The sequence below is a fragment of the Taudactylus pleione genome, unplaced genomic scaffold, assembly GCF_031769625.1.
Source record: "Taudactylus pleione unplaced genomic scaffold, aTauple2 ptg000824l, whole genome shotgun sequence".
Classification (NCBI taxonomy): Eukaryota; Metazoa; Chordata; class Amphibia; order Anura; family Myobatrachidae; genus Taudactylus; species Taudactylus pleione.
The window spans coordinates 1,060,466-1,073,324 of NW_028285226.1; the positions used below are offsets into that span (position 1 = coordinate 1,060,466).

General features: G+C 46.0%; 1 protein-coding gene across 1 annotated transcript in view; it reads left to right on the forward strand.

Moving 5' to 3' along the window:
* The first annotated feature begins 271 nt into the window (after positions 1–271).
* RAB3B (RAB3B, member RAS oncogene family) overlaps positions 272–12,859 on the forward strand; it is a 127,412-nt gene continuing 114,824 nt past the window's right edge. Inside the window, exon 1 of the mRNA XM_088458277.1 lies at positions 272–449. The gene's annotated coding sequence lies outside the window, so the exon portion shown is untranslated. The remainder of the gene's footprint in view (positions 450–12,859) is intronic.

The following is a 12,859-nucleotide window of genomic DNA, read 5'->3' on the forward strand; positions in this document are numbered from 1 at the left end:
GCGTATTAGCAGCTGCGATCTGTATTGAATCGGGCCCCTGTGTTTGTTTCCAGTTGCAGTTTGCGAAGAGTGCTGACACAAGGTAACTAGGTGTTAATATGTAATAAATTGAATCAGCCACTGAGGGGTTAATGAATGCTCTCCCCATGGGATGAAGAACTGGTCCTTGGACACACCCTTCTGACGTCATGACCGTAAGCCACACCCCAATGGACTCAGTCCCTTTAAACCTGAGCTGATTATTGGAAAGGAGATTTATTATACAGACAGAATGGAAAGTTGTGTACGAGGCATGGGCAGTGCCGAGTGCTGAGAGCCCGGGAGCTGGAAATCAGAGCAGACAGATAAAGCAGCCGGGACTGCAGGAGAAGGGGACAGAGACAGGTGACAAAAGAGAGTTGGGTCCCTGGAGAAATCAGGATCCTGAAGGCGCCTCTCAGGAACCCGAGGTAAGAAAGTTCTTAGTTCTCATATAGTCCTCACCATATAGCAACTTGTGGTTCTCTAGCTTCATATATCCCAGGATGACCTGACAGCAAAAGCTTGGCCATGCTGGGACAGCTAGGAAACCAGACTCACGAGTCCCCCTGCAATGCTATACCATTCTATATGATTTTGTATTATTGGTACTATTACTATTGTGCTATTATTTTAGTTATAATCTCCATAATGTTCTAGTAAATAAATGATATATAATAATGCTGTTCTTTCCTATGATGAGTCCTTCAGCGCAGATCCCCAACATCTCTGTCTCGCAGTCAGATTCTGTAACCTCTATGAGGAAATTGCCTCATGCTTACTTTCATCACCACTGGGTGCTATCCAGACTCAGGGCTGCAAGTGGTTAATGACAGTCTGACAAGGCATTGTGCTCCTGTCTGGAGGGGGTTGTAAAGTGCAAGAGGGTGGAGGGGCACAGGGGGGATAACCTGCTCTTAAACGGATGTCCGCTAACGAATAAATATATTATTTATAACAGAGGATTTATAAGACTTTGACTACCATTATGCTGTAAGACCATAAATAAAGAATATGTAAAATATTTATATATGTACTTTCTATTAATCATTTTATCACAGTTGGACAAAGAACTCTAAACTGTAATGTTTGTGGCAGTAATGCCATTGTTACTTTGATCAATTCTGTCTGATCATAAATTGTTATGAGTACTAATCACAAGGAATAGTGTCTTAGGGGGAGATGCATCGATCCTTGGCAAGTGATAAAGTGGAGAAGTTTCCCAAGGCAATCCGTCCACTTCTAGCTGTTATTTATCTAGCACATATTTGAAATCACAGTGAGAAGCCGACTGGTTGCTTTGGGCAACTACTTGACTTTATCTCTCCAAGGCTTGATACATCTCCCCCTAATCAGATTTATTGTATGTTGGATATGTATGAGATAGATTGTAAGCTCATTTGGGCAGAACCTCATTTACCTTATTTTTCATGTCACTGTATGTAATGTGCGTGTGTAATGATCCCATTAAAGTGCTTCATAAAGGGTTATAACTCATTTACGTGTGTATGCAAATATATATATATTTCTCCATGGTACCTACCTCTGTGATGGCCGCACCATGGATAAAGCACCCGGCTGTAGCTATGTCTCTCTCTGTACATGCAGGTCTAATAACAACAGCATCAGTGAAGTGCAGATGCAGCAGGGCTGGGGTAAGGGTATCTAGTTACTGGTACTGGTTTTGATATAAATCTGCGCCAGCCCATCCCGTAACTGAGTGACACAGATAACTACATTTAAATACAGTCTCTAACCTTTCTCTTCTCCAGAGCCCAGCATATAATGTTACAGTAAGTTCATTTTCATTCCAGTTGAGTTGAATCACTTCAGATCTTAACAGCAGTCCTCTCATTACACCACACAACCAGTGGCATAACTTCATCCCAGACGCCCAGAGGCCAATTATAATCTGGTGCCCCCCCCTAAAAAGTCACACTGGCATGAGAAGCTGCTGAGGAGCAGCGACATCAATGAGCAGGGACAGTCTGTAGATTGACGGAAGCGGCATCTGATGGTATGACACGGAGCTCTCCACTAGTATATGGTTATGGTGGCTTCTCAGGTGCCATGTATTGGGCGGCTGTGACGGTACACTCCGGGTACATATTTACAGCCCTAAGTGGGGTGAATATATTGTGGGCAATGGAGGAGGTGCCCCTTCAGTGCTGGCGCCCAGCGGCAGGCGCCTCCATTGTCTCCCATAGTTCTGCCCCTGCACACAACAGTATTATCACTTTGCAGTCAGTTCCGGCAAGAGATCTGGGGGTGTGGTGGGGTCATGGCCATGTCCTGTTGTGAATACTAGGGCTCCCTTCAGAAGCTGTGATGCAGAAGGTGGCACGGTCACACCATCCTGGGGGCATGGTTATGACTCCCATACAGACCCATTACCTTGCACTCTCTCAGTGCCCCCTTAAGTTTAAGAACTGATGCTTATTATGGGAGTACCCTCATGCACACCTCTGCTCTACGGTAGCTTACTCTCTCATCGCTTATATGCTTGCTGTGTGCCGCACAAGTGCAAACTTAGGGAGGGGGTTTCCTGTTGCTCAGAAACCTATGTTTGAAGCTACCTGAACCAAAAAGTTATGAATGGTGATTAGATGAGTGGAGAGGACTTAGCAGAAGAAGCCTCTAAGTCAGTGTTGGCTAACCTTGACACTCCAGCTGTTATGGAACTACATAACCCAGCATGCACTGCTACAGTTTTGCTATTAGGGCATGCTAAAACTGTGGCAGGGCATGTTGGGATATATAGTTCCACAACAGCTGGAGTGTCAAGGTTAGCCAACACTGCTCTAAGTTCTATCCAGTCAACCAATCAGTGTTTAGGACAGCATAATGGAGATGTCCACTTGCAAGTTCTAACCGCTAGACAGTGGCGTCACATAAGTGGGAGCGCAAGGTCTGTGGACCGAACAGAGTGACTCCATCTGAGGAAGTGACACCAGAATAGCAAAGCTGCTCTTCGATTTTGATGTCTCCTCCTCAGATGGTGTCACCGAGCAGTGCTGCAGCCGTGATGGATGACGCGCACAACAGTTGACATAATGTCACATAGAGGAGGCGGGGGCATCAGAACCGGAAAGTACTGCACTGCCTGGAACATCCTCAGAATGCTTTGCCTGGCTGTACAAGCTGCAGCGTGCATACCCAGGGGCTCTGGGGCAGCTACAGTGCCGCCCTTAGGGCCCTAAATTCTGGGCAACGGCACTACTGGAACACCCCTAGTTACAGTCCTGTGTGTGTGTGTGTGTTTTTTTTTTTGTCTAAATTTTAATTTGTTTTTAACTAGTCAAGTAATCTTATTCCAAGTATGGTATACATTTTTGGAGGGGGGAAGGAGATTTGGACTACTTTGAAGCTGGGTACACACTAGAGCAATGTTGGGCAAATTGCTCAGTGTATACCAGCGATTGCGTGCTCCCGTGTATCAAACCTAGCGATTCTGCTAGCGACCTTTGGTAAGTTAATGAAGGACAGAACAGTGATCATTCCGTAGTTCATTAACTTGTTCAAGTGTGGACGGGCAATCCACGTTCCGACATCGGAAGGAATGCCCGTCGCTGAAGTGTGCACTCTGATTACGGAAATGATGCGTCTGCCTCGTTCCTTTTTTGGGAAAAATCTGAAAAGTAAGGTGTATTTCACATAGGGGCTCCTCCCCAGTTACCTGAAGCCGCTAATGCTGTAGGGGCTCCTCCCCAGTTACCTGAAGCCAGGAGCCGCTAATGCTGTAGGGGCACCTCCCCAGTTACCTGATGCCAGGAGCCACTAATGCTGTAGGGGCTCCTCCAGAGTTACCTGATGCCAGGAGCCACTAACGCTGTAGGGGTTCCTCCCCAGTTACCTGGAGCCAGGAGCCGCTAATGCTGTAGGGGCTCCTCCCCAGTTACCTGATGCCAGGAGCCACTAATGCTGTAGGGGCTCCTCCCCAGTTACCTGAAGCCAGGAGCTGCTAATGCTGTAGGGGCTCCTCCCCAGTTACCTGGAGCCAGGAGCTGCTTATGCTGTAGGGGCTCCTCCCCAGTTACCTGGAGCCAGGAGCCACTAATGCTGTAGGGGCTCCTCCCCAGTTACCTGGAGCCAGGAGCCACTAATGCTGTCTTAAACTCTGTGATGTAAATTCAATTAGGTGCGTGTTGGGTCCTGCGAGCCATTCTCAATGCAAACTGGCTCTGGGGATTTAATTTGCAATCTAGTAGCACACTTGCATATATTTTCTAGATGGAATTAGCGGTGATAAGGTAGGGAAAGTCTTGATTTTAAGGTAAAAATGACTGGACGCGGGGCCTGATTCTGAGATGGATGCTAATGCCACCGCTACTTCAAATGTGTACGCTGCAGTTGTTGGGAAAATATGTGATGTCGCAGCCGCCTAGATTTGTATTGAGATGTCCACCGGTGGTTCGCAAATCCAAGCGATGGTGTTCACAGATGCAGCATAGGTCGCAGATCAGTCCATTATTGAAGTTCTGAGTAAACGTACCTTCCCCAAATGCTCCCTGTCTGTCAATCACGCTGCGGCCAAATCCTCCTTGCAACCGCCAACGGTATTGTAACCTGATGCATGTGCGGTGTGGCTCATACGCATGCACAAACCCCCGATAATCACTCAACTGCAAAAGTCTGGGGTTTGGTGTCCATCTCTAAATGAGGCCCACAGTGCAGCAAACTCATCCTAATTAATAATAATGGACTTGGATGGGGTTTATATAGCATAATTTGCCCAATAAAGACATGGCAGTTTCCAGGTAAATTTCTCTAAAATACTCAATAATTGGTTAAGTGATGTGGAGTCACAAGGGGGGTGCGGGCTGCACGGCGGGTATCACCAGCCGAGGTGTTACCCCAAAGTGTTGACTCCCCCCTGCAACTCGGCTCTTGACAAAGTGAGGGAGCCGGCACTGCCAATAGATAGGTCCCCGGGGGCAGTCTGCATGTCCGGGACCCCACAGAAAGAATAACACAGGGGGAAGTTTTGGCCTGTGAAGAAACCCCCGCACCCGTGAGACCACCCACCCTTACTGTGAGCCCACACCCACTTTTTACAAGACCATGCGTTCTACTTTACTGAACTGACTGGGTGTCACCCAATGGAGGGACGCCAGCGTGTGGGGCGGGTATGTGGAGGTGTAATGATGTGGGACAGGTGTGTGGAGGTGTAAATTATGTGGTACAGGTATGTGCAAGTGTAATGATGTTAGACAGGTAGGTGGAGATGTAATGATGTGGGACAGGTATGTGGAGGTGTAAATGATGTGGGACAGGTAGGTGGAGGTGTAATGATGTGGGACAGGTATGTGGAGGTGTAATGATGTGGGACAGGTATGTGGAGGTGTAATGATGTGGGACAGGTATGTGGAGGTGTAATTAAGTGGGACAGGTATGTGGAGGTGTAATGATGTGGGACAGGTATGTGGAGGTGTAATGAAGTGGGACAGGCATGTGGAGGTGTAATGATGTGGGACAGGTAGGTGAAGGTGTAAATGATGTGGGACAGGTAGGTGAAGGTGTAAATGATGTGGGACAGGTAGGTGGAGGTGTAATGATGTGGGACAGGTAGGTGGAGGTGTAATGATGTGGGACAGGTATGTGGAGGTGTAATGATGTGGGACAGGTGTGTGGAGGTGTAATGATGTGGGACAGGTATGTGGAGGTGTAAATGATGTGGGACAGGTATGTGGAGGTGTAAACTACGTGGGACAGGTGTGTGGAGGTGTAAATGATGTGGGACAGGTATGTGGAGGTGTAAATGATGTGGGACAGGTATGTGGAGGTGTAAACAACGTGGGACAGGTGTGTGGAGGTGTAGATAATGTGGGACAGGTAAGTGGAGGTGTAAATGATGTAGGACAGGTAAGTGGAGGTGTAAATGATGTGGGACAGGTAAGTGGAGGTGTAAATGATGTGAGACAGGTAAGTGGAGGTGTAAATGATGTGAGACAGGTAGGTGGAGGTGTAAATGATCTGGGACATGTATGGTGAGGTATAAATTATATGGGACAGACCTAACATATATGGCTTTGTTGCCATTAAAATGACAGTCTGGGGTGTTATCGGTTGCGGTAAAGACTTATTAACTAACGTCACTGAAAGTGCTGTATGCCTCATTGATGTCACTGCTTCCTAGTGAAGCGATTGGTTGCATTCTCATGGATATTGGCTCCATTCACAGATTGGTTGCCTCCACAGAAGTTCTCTTTGGGTGGATTTCAATTGTTTATCCCTGCTGCAGCTCACGTCTAAAGTGCCCGGGAGCAATTCCATTGTTTGCTTGTTTTCGCCGATGGACGCGAGTGCTGCGGGCCCCTATTAAATTCTGTTTGCACCCTCCTGAGGTAGCAAGCAGAAATCCGCCCAAAGTCATTGCGCCCAGTAGTTTGCACAAGTTTAAGCGGCTAATCTATGTGCATTTTGGCACGAGATGCGAGATAAGTAATGGGCGTCTGCAGCAGTCTGGCTAATCGGCAAAGAATTTGAATATCGCCCGTCAGGCGGCCATTACTTGCTGGTTTCCGAAAACAATTGAATCCCCCCCCCTTTAACTATCACATTGTACACCATGAATTTTTCAGCTGGAGAAGAGGATATTGTGAAAATGCATAATGACAAAACTCTTATTTAGACACCTACAGGCGCTGCTTATTTCGCAAGTAACCGAGCACAAGGTTTTAACTTCTGTTTAATCAGAAGAGCTTAAAATTCACAGGAGTCCTGGCCGGCCAGTGTGTGTGAGACACAGGAGTGAGGGGACTGCTATTGTCGATTATGTGAATTACTGGATTGGAAGTGTCAGATGTAAGGAGAGAGCATGTATTATTGGCATGACAACGTGGGCACGGACTGATTTGCCTTTAGATGCGTGACCTTTAAACAGTGGTTGAGAAAAGGTGAGAACACAAAAATAGAGGCATAGCAATGTCTCCAGCCTAAATATTAATTTGCAACAACGTCATTTAATAAATTCACTTTCACTGGTTGCATTTTGAAAACTTCCACACACTTTATTATGCGGAGCTTAAAGTCTAATGATAGATTGGAAATTTCGAGCGTCATTCTAGTGTTCCCAAATTTATATGGACGGATTTGGCTAGTTGGATGGTTGTTATTTGTTTGTTTAATAATACATTTGATCGTCCTATGAGAAAATACAGGTGGCGAATAACCGATATCGGTAAATGAGATACTGCTAATGTATAACAAAACAGAAGCGAACACAGGGCCTGATTCTGTAGCGATCACTAATGCGATCGCAGCTGAGATTTTTGCATGGAATACAGGTGCGAAAATATGCTAAAGCCTGTCATAGTACAGCCGGCATAGAGATGGCCATTGCCGCCTTTTCATATGCGTCCAACCTCGTTCTGCTGCGTAAACATCAGTACCATCGACGCACATCAGCCAGTCAAGCAGCATTTACACCAAGAGGTAAATTTACTAAAGTGAGAGTTTTTAGAAGTGGAGATGTTGCCCATAGCAACCAATCAGATTCTAGCTATTATCTTCTAGAAGGTGCTAGTTAAATGTTAAGTAGAATCTGATTGGTACACATGAAGTGGTGTACAACTTGCGGTATGGCTGCGTATGCCGCCGCACTTCCTTAATTATGCATGCAATATAACGGCGTCCCAACGCACAGGCACGCCTGCGTTCGCCTTACCACCCCCCGTCACCACCCACAAATGGCACTTCCTGTTAATCAATCTCAGATGGGTCTGCGTATACACTGCGTGTAGTCTGCGTACCCTAACCCGAACGCACTGGCTAGTTTGCGCACCCGCAGTGCGATGGATGCGCAGTGCAAAAACATCGGCAAAGTGCGTGCGTTCTCTCCTTTGCGTTCCTTGCTGAATCAGGCCCTGTGTCCCTGACTATGGATGCTACTGTAAGGTCCCCTCAATGTCGGCGCTCTCAGGGGTGTATTCATCATTCCTTAAGGTAGGTGAAAAAATGCTTTATTCCTTCAAAAGTAGGAGAAAAAATTATCTGACCCGATTCATTAGATAGGTAAGGCATGTAATATTACTGATATCTCCTGCCTACCTTACAGCCCCGATGTTCCCTGCTATCCCCATACATTAGATAGGTAAGGCATGTAATATTACTGATATCTCCTGCCTACCTTACAGCCCCGATGTTCCCTGTTGTTCCCATACAGTAGATAGGTAAGGCAGGTAATATTACTGATATCTCCTGCCTACCTTACAGCCCCGATGTTCCCTGCTATCCCCATACATTAGATAGGTAAGGCAGGTAATATTACTGATATCTCCTGCCTACCTTACAGCCCCGATGTTCCCTGCTGTCCCCATACATTAGATAGGTAAGGCAGGTAATATTACTGATATCTCCTGCCTACCTTACAGCCCCGATGTTCCCTGCTGTCCCCATACATTAGATAGGTAAGGCAGGTAATATTACTGATATCTCCTGCCTACCTTACAGCCCCGATGTTCCCTGCTGTCCCCATACATTAGATAGGTAAGGCAGGTAATATTACTGATATCTCCTGCCTGCCTTACAGCCCCGATGTTCCCTGCTGTCCCCATACATTAGATAGGTAAGGCAGGTAATATTACTGATATCTCCTGCCTACCTTACAGCCCCAATGTTCCCTGCTGTTCCCATACAATAGTATGAGAACCTGCATTTACCAAACTGTCAGTTTGCGGAGTTTAATTGTTAGAACTGACAACAGCCGCTGTATTAGTGGCACGGATCGCCAGGACAGCTCCTTCTTGGAGCAGCTGTCCCAGCACTGGAGCAATCTTCAATTGCTCCAGTAGTGTTGGTATACTAATTAACAGGAAAGGGGGGAGCAGGTGGGTCATTACTCCAATTCTGCTACACACACTCCCTAGCCTCTCTGGCAATGAAAGAGTTAATCTAATTTATTTTCTCTAATATGGGTTACCCTCGTCAAACGTTTCTTATGGACGTCTTGGTTTGCTTACAGCAATGAAAGGCAATCATATTACATTTTAGGCTTAGTACAGTATATTACTAAACATTTTACAGTGTTTACAAAATTACAAGTACATAAATGACAAAAGATTATTTGTACAATCAATTGAAAATAAAATGCGAAATAACTCGGAAAATAAACTTACATTCAAGGTCTCTGGGCCTGATTCAAGCATGATGATCGCGATAGTGATCCCAGCCTGCGACCTCACAAATGCAGCAGGGGGTGTCATACACTTCCTGCTGCATTTGCATAATAGCAAGGACATAATTGCAAAGCTGCCTGCATGCATGCATCATATTTATAGCCTGCGTGCATACATCATATCTATAGCCTGCATGCATGCATCATATCTATAGCCTGCGTGCATACATCATATCTATAGCCTGCGTGCATGCATCATATTTATAGCCTGCATGCATATATCATATCTATAGCCTGCGTGCATGCATCATATCTATAGCCTTCGTGCATGCATCATATCTATAGCCTGCGTGCATGCATCATATCTATAGCCTGCGTGCATGCATCATATCTATAGCCTGCGTGCATGCATCATATCTATAGCCTGCGTGCAGCTTTGCAATTGGGATCCTTACAGAATCACTCCCTCTATTAAATACCCCTGGATGTACTGGCACAAGCTGTAGCAGAATACAGACACTCATACAGTATATAGATTGGTTTGATATGTATTTACAATCTATCCCAAGGGTAGACAACCTTTTGCTATCCGTGTGCCAGCTAAAAATTTTATTAGATTACTTGTGCCTGTTCAACATTATGGGCCATATTCAATTAGAAGCGAAAAGTCCGAGGTCGGATTTTTCGCCGTCAGCTGAGGTTTTCCAGGGAATAAAGTATCCGGCACGTGCCCACGTCTCCCCGTATTCAATTAGGAATCGGCGAAAACGGGACCCGGCGGAAAGGTAAGTATCAAAGTCCTGTCAAGTTTGGGGAAATCAGCCTGTTACCCCCCAAAAGATGGTATGACATGGGGGATCACTATGGGTACCCCCGAATTGCCCTGCTAAAGGTATTTGGGGTTTTCAAACAGCTGCGACAAGTGCTTTAATGCGTCTTTAAAGAAGTGGTGAAGAATAGCATTTAGCATAGTTTTTTTGGGAAAATAACTAGTACCATCAATTTTGGGGTACATGAAAACGGGTGCAAGCATATTTTTAAGTCCCTAAAGTGTATTTTAAAAATCCACCTGCCGCAACCACCCGCATTCTAAAAAACACCTGCCACATACTTGGGAAACCCTCCGGAGTCGATTTAGCTAGTTTAAAAGTTTGTCCCCCATTTATTTATTTTTTTATCGCCCCCAAAATGAAAGTTACTTTTTTTTTTTTTTTTTAGAAGTGTCCTGAGGGAATTTTTGTTTAACTTTTGTTTTTTTTTTGACACAGAATACCTTTAGGGGACATTCCAAGGGGTGCAGGGTACTTTTTTTAAGTCTGCACCCCAAAACCCCAATTCTGCACTTTTTTTCGCCACCTATTCTGTGGTGAAAACTCATCCCTGTTTGTTAACAAAGACTTTTCGCACCTGCAAAAAGTCTTTGAAATTGAATATGAGGATAAGTGAAAATGACGTCAACGATAACGATAAGCCGTTTTCGCAGCCTAATTGAATACCGCCCTATATATACATACAATTTCCATAGTCACAATTTACCCAGACACTCATATAAAGTATAAGGCAAAACATAAATCTAATGATTATCCATTTGTAATCTACTATAATCAGACTTTGTGAAAAGTGGCACAGTATCATATTGTAAATTCAAGATGTACTCCATAGATGCCACAAACTGAACCCAGGCGCAAAGGGCTGCTAAGCAGGGTGCTGCTGGAGACTTCCAGTTTTTGGCTATCAGAGATTTTGTAGCTTTACACATATGGATTATTGGCTTTTCCTGAAATTTACTATAGCAGTCTGAGCTGGGGCGTATAAGAGCATTATGGAGACATCTTACATTTTGGACAGACCTGTGATATCAGGTCCCACACTTTATCCCAGTAAGAGCTAATAACCGGGCAGGACCACCACTTATGGTAGAACGTGCCATCCTCACCACAGTCTCCAGCAAGAACTTGTCATAGAGGGGAATGATGAGTGGAGTTTAGACGGCACTAAGGCCCTGATTCAGAGCCGGACGCTCTGACAGAGCGCTCGCTCTGAATCAGGGCGACTTTTTTTTTTTTTTTTTATGGAGCGGCCTCCCGGCAGCTCGCATTGCTGTGGGTTGCCACCCACAGCTAATGCGAGCGGCCAGGATGATGGTCGCGATGGTCAAGACCATCATGACCATCGGGCTTGCAACGAGACCCTTGTGGTAGGGTCTCGTGGCCGCAAGCCCCAGAGAGCTTTCGGCTCCAAGAGAGCCGAAAGCTCTGCCACAGACATCACTTGTGATGTCAATGGGGCCGCCCCCAGACGGTAGGCGTTCTCATGGGAACGCCTCCGTCTGGGCAGCCACCGCCCCCCCCCCCGGGCTGCCCACCAAAGGGGGTGTGCTGTCACTCAACATCGACAGCACGCCCCCTTTGGTGCGAGACCCGGAGCGACGGATTGCCCGTCGCTATCCGGGTCTCGCACATGCGCTCTGGGCCACCATCGACCCGGTTGCGAGCGCTCAGGGCTTGCGACCGGGTCTGAATCAGGCCCTAAGTACCATCCAGTATATACCTTGTAACACGTTTCCCGTATGGCTACACTGATGGAAGCCTTTCCAATTCTGGAACTACTGTTAGACCATCCCTCTTCATCGATGGAGGCAGGGAGATCGGCCTCACTTGCAAACTCATGAGGTTCCTGTTAAGGAGGGGTCGTGGCCAGCACGTAATGATTTGGTATGGAAAGGTTACTTTTACAGTCTGCTGAATACATGCACATGTGTTCAAATGGGGATAGCCTCCAAAAGGCATGAGAAGGAAACTGAGAGTTAACAAAACTGACAATCAGTAGGTATTGGTAGTGATGTGAGGGAGGAATTGAACAACAGGATTGAAGATCTGCAAATGATTGGGCATAGCCGCCCTTCACATGTCTAAACCGGTAAATCCGTACTCGCTGCCAGAAGGATGGCATGGAAGTGCTACATCGTGTAGGGAATCGAGGATAGTTCCATAAAGGAGACATGGGGGAAGGGTGAGGAGCGAGGTCATGAGACGTTTGACGTCTGTCTCATACTGCTAGAGTAAATCGTACAGTCGGGATTGTGTAGGCCGAGGCTGGTCTAAGTGATTTAGTTACCCAAGGAATCCTGTCAACCTTCTTATCCTGGATAATGGCATTTTCAAGAACCACTTACCATTTGTTACCAGGATCTGGATGCTGGGAAATAATGTGGTTGAGTTGCACTGCAAGGGGACAGGAACGGGCAGAGGCTGGGGGAAGGAGGTAAATTTTTATTGCATTGGTTCTGCCGGTCCATGAGCTATACAGACATCTCCATTTCAGTAAGTCATTGCTAATGACTGGAACATCGGGGGGTAGATAGCCTGGTATAAAAGGGAGTAGGACTTAGTGATAGAAATCTCTAAATACTTAGGGGTCTATTTACTAAGCCTTGGTTGGTGATAAAGTGAACGGAGATAAAGTACCAGCCAATCCGCTCCTAACTGTAATGTCACAGGCTGTGTTTCAAAAATGACCGTTAGGAGCCGATTAGTTGGTACTTTATCTCTGTCCACTTTATCTCGATCCAAGGCTTAATAAATAGACCCCTTAATAGCTGAGGGGTGCCAGATAAAGTAAAATTTGGGTGTAAACACTGACTGTACTTGTGCAGGAACGCAAAGAGCCAAGGCTTCAGATTTGGTATTGTTACTTTTATAATCAGAAAGTGAACCGTGAGTCTCT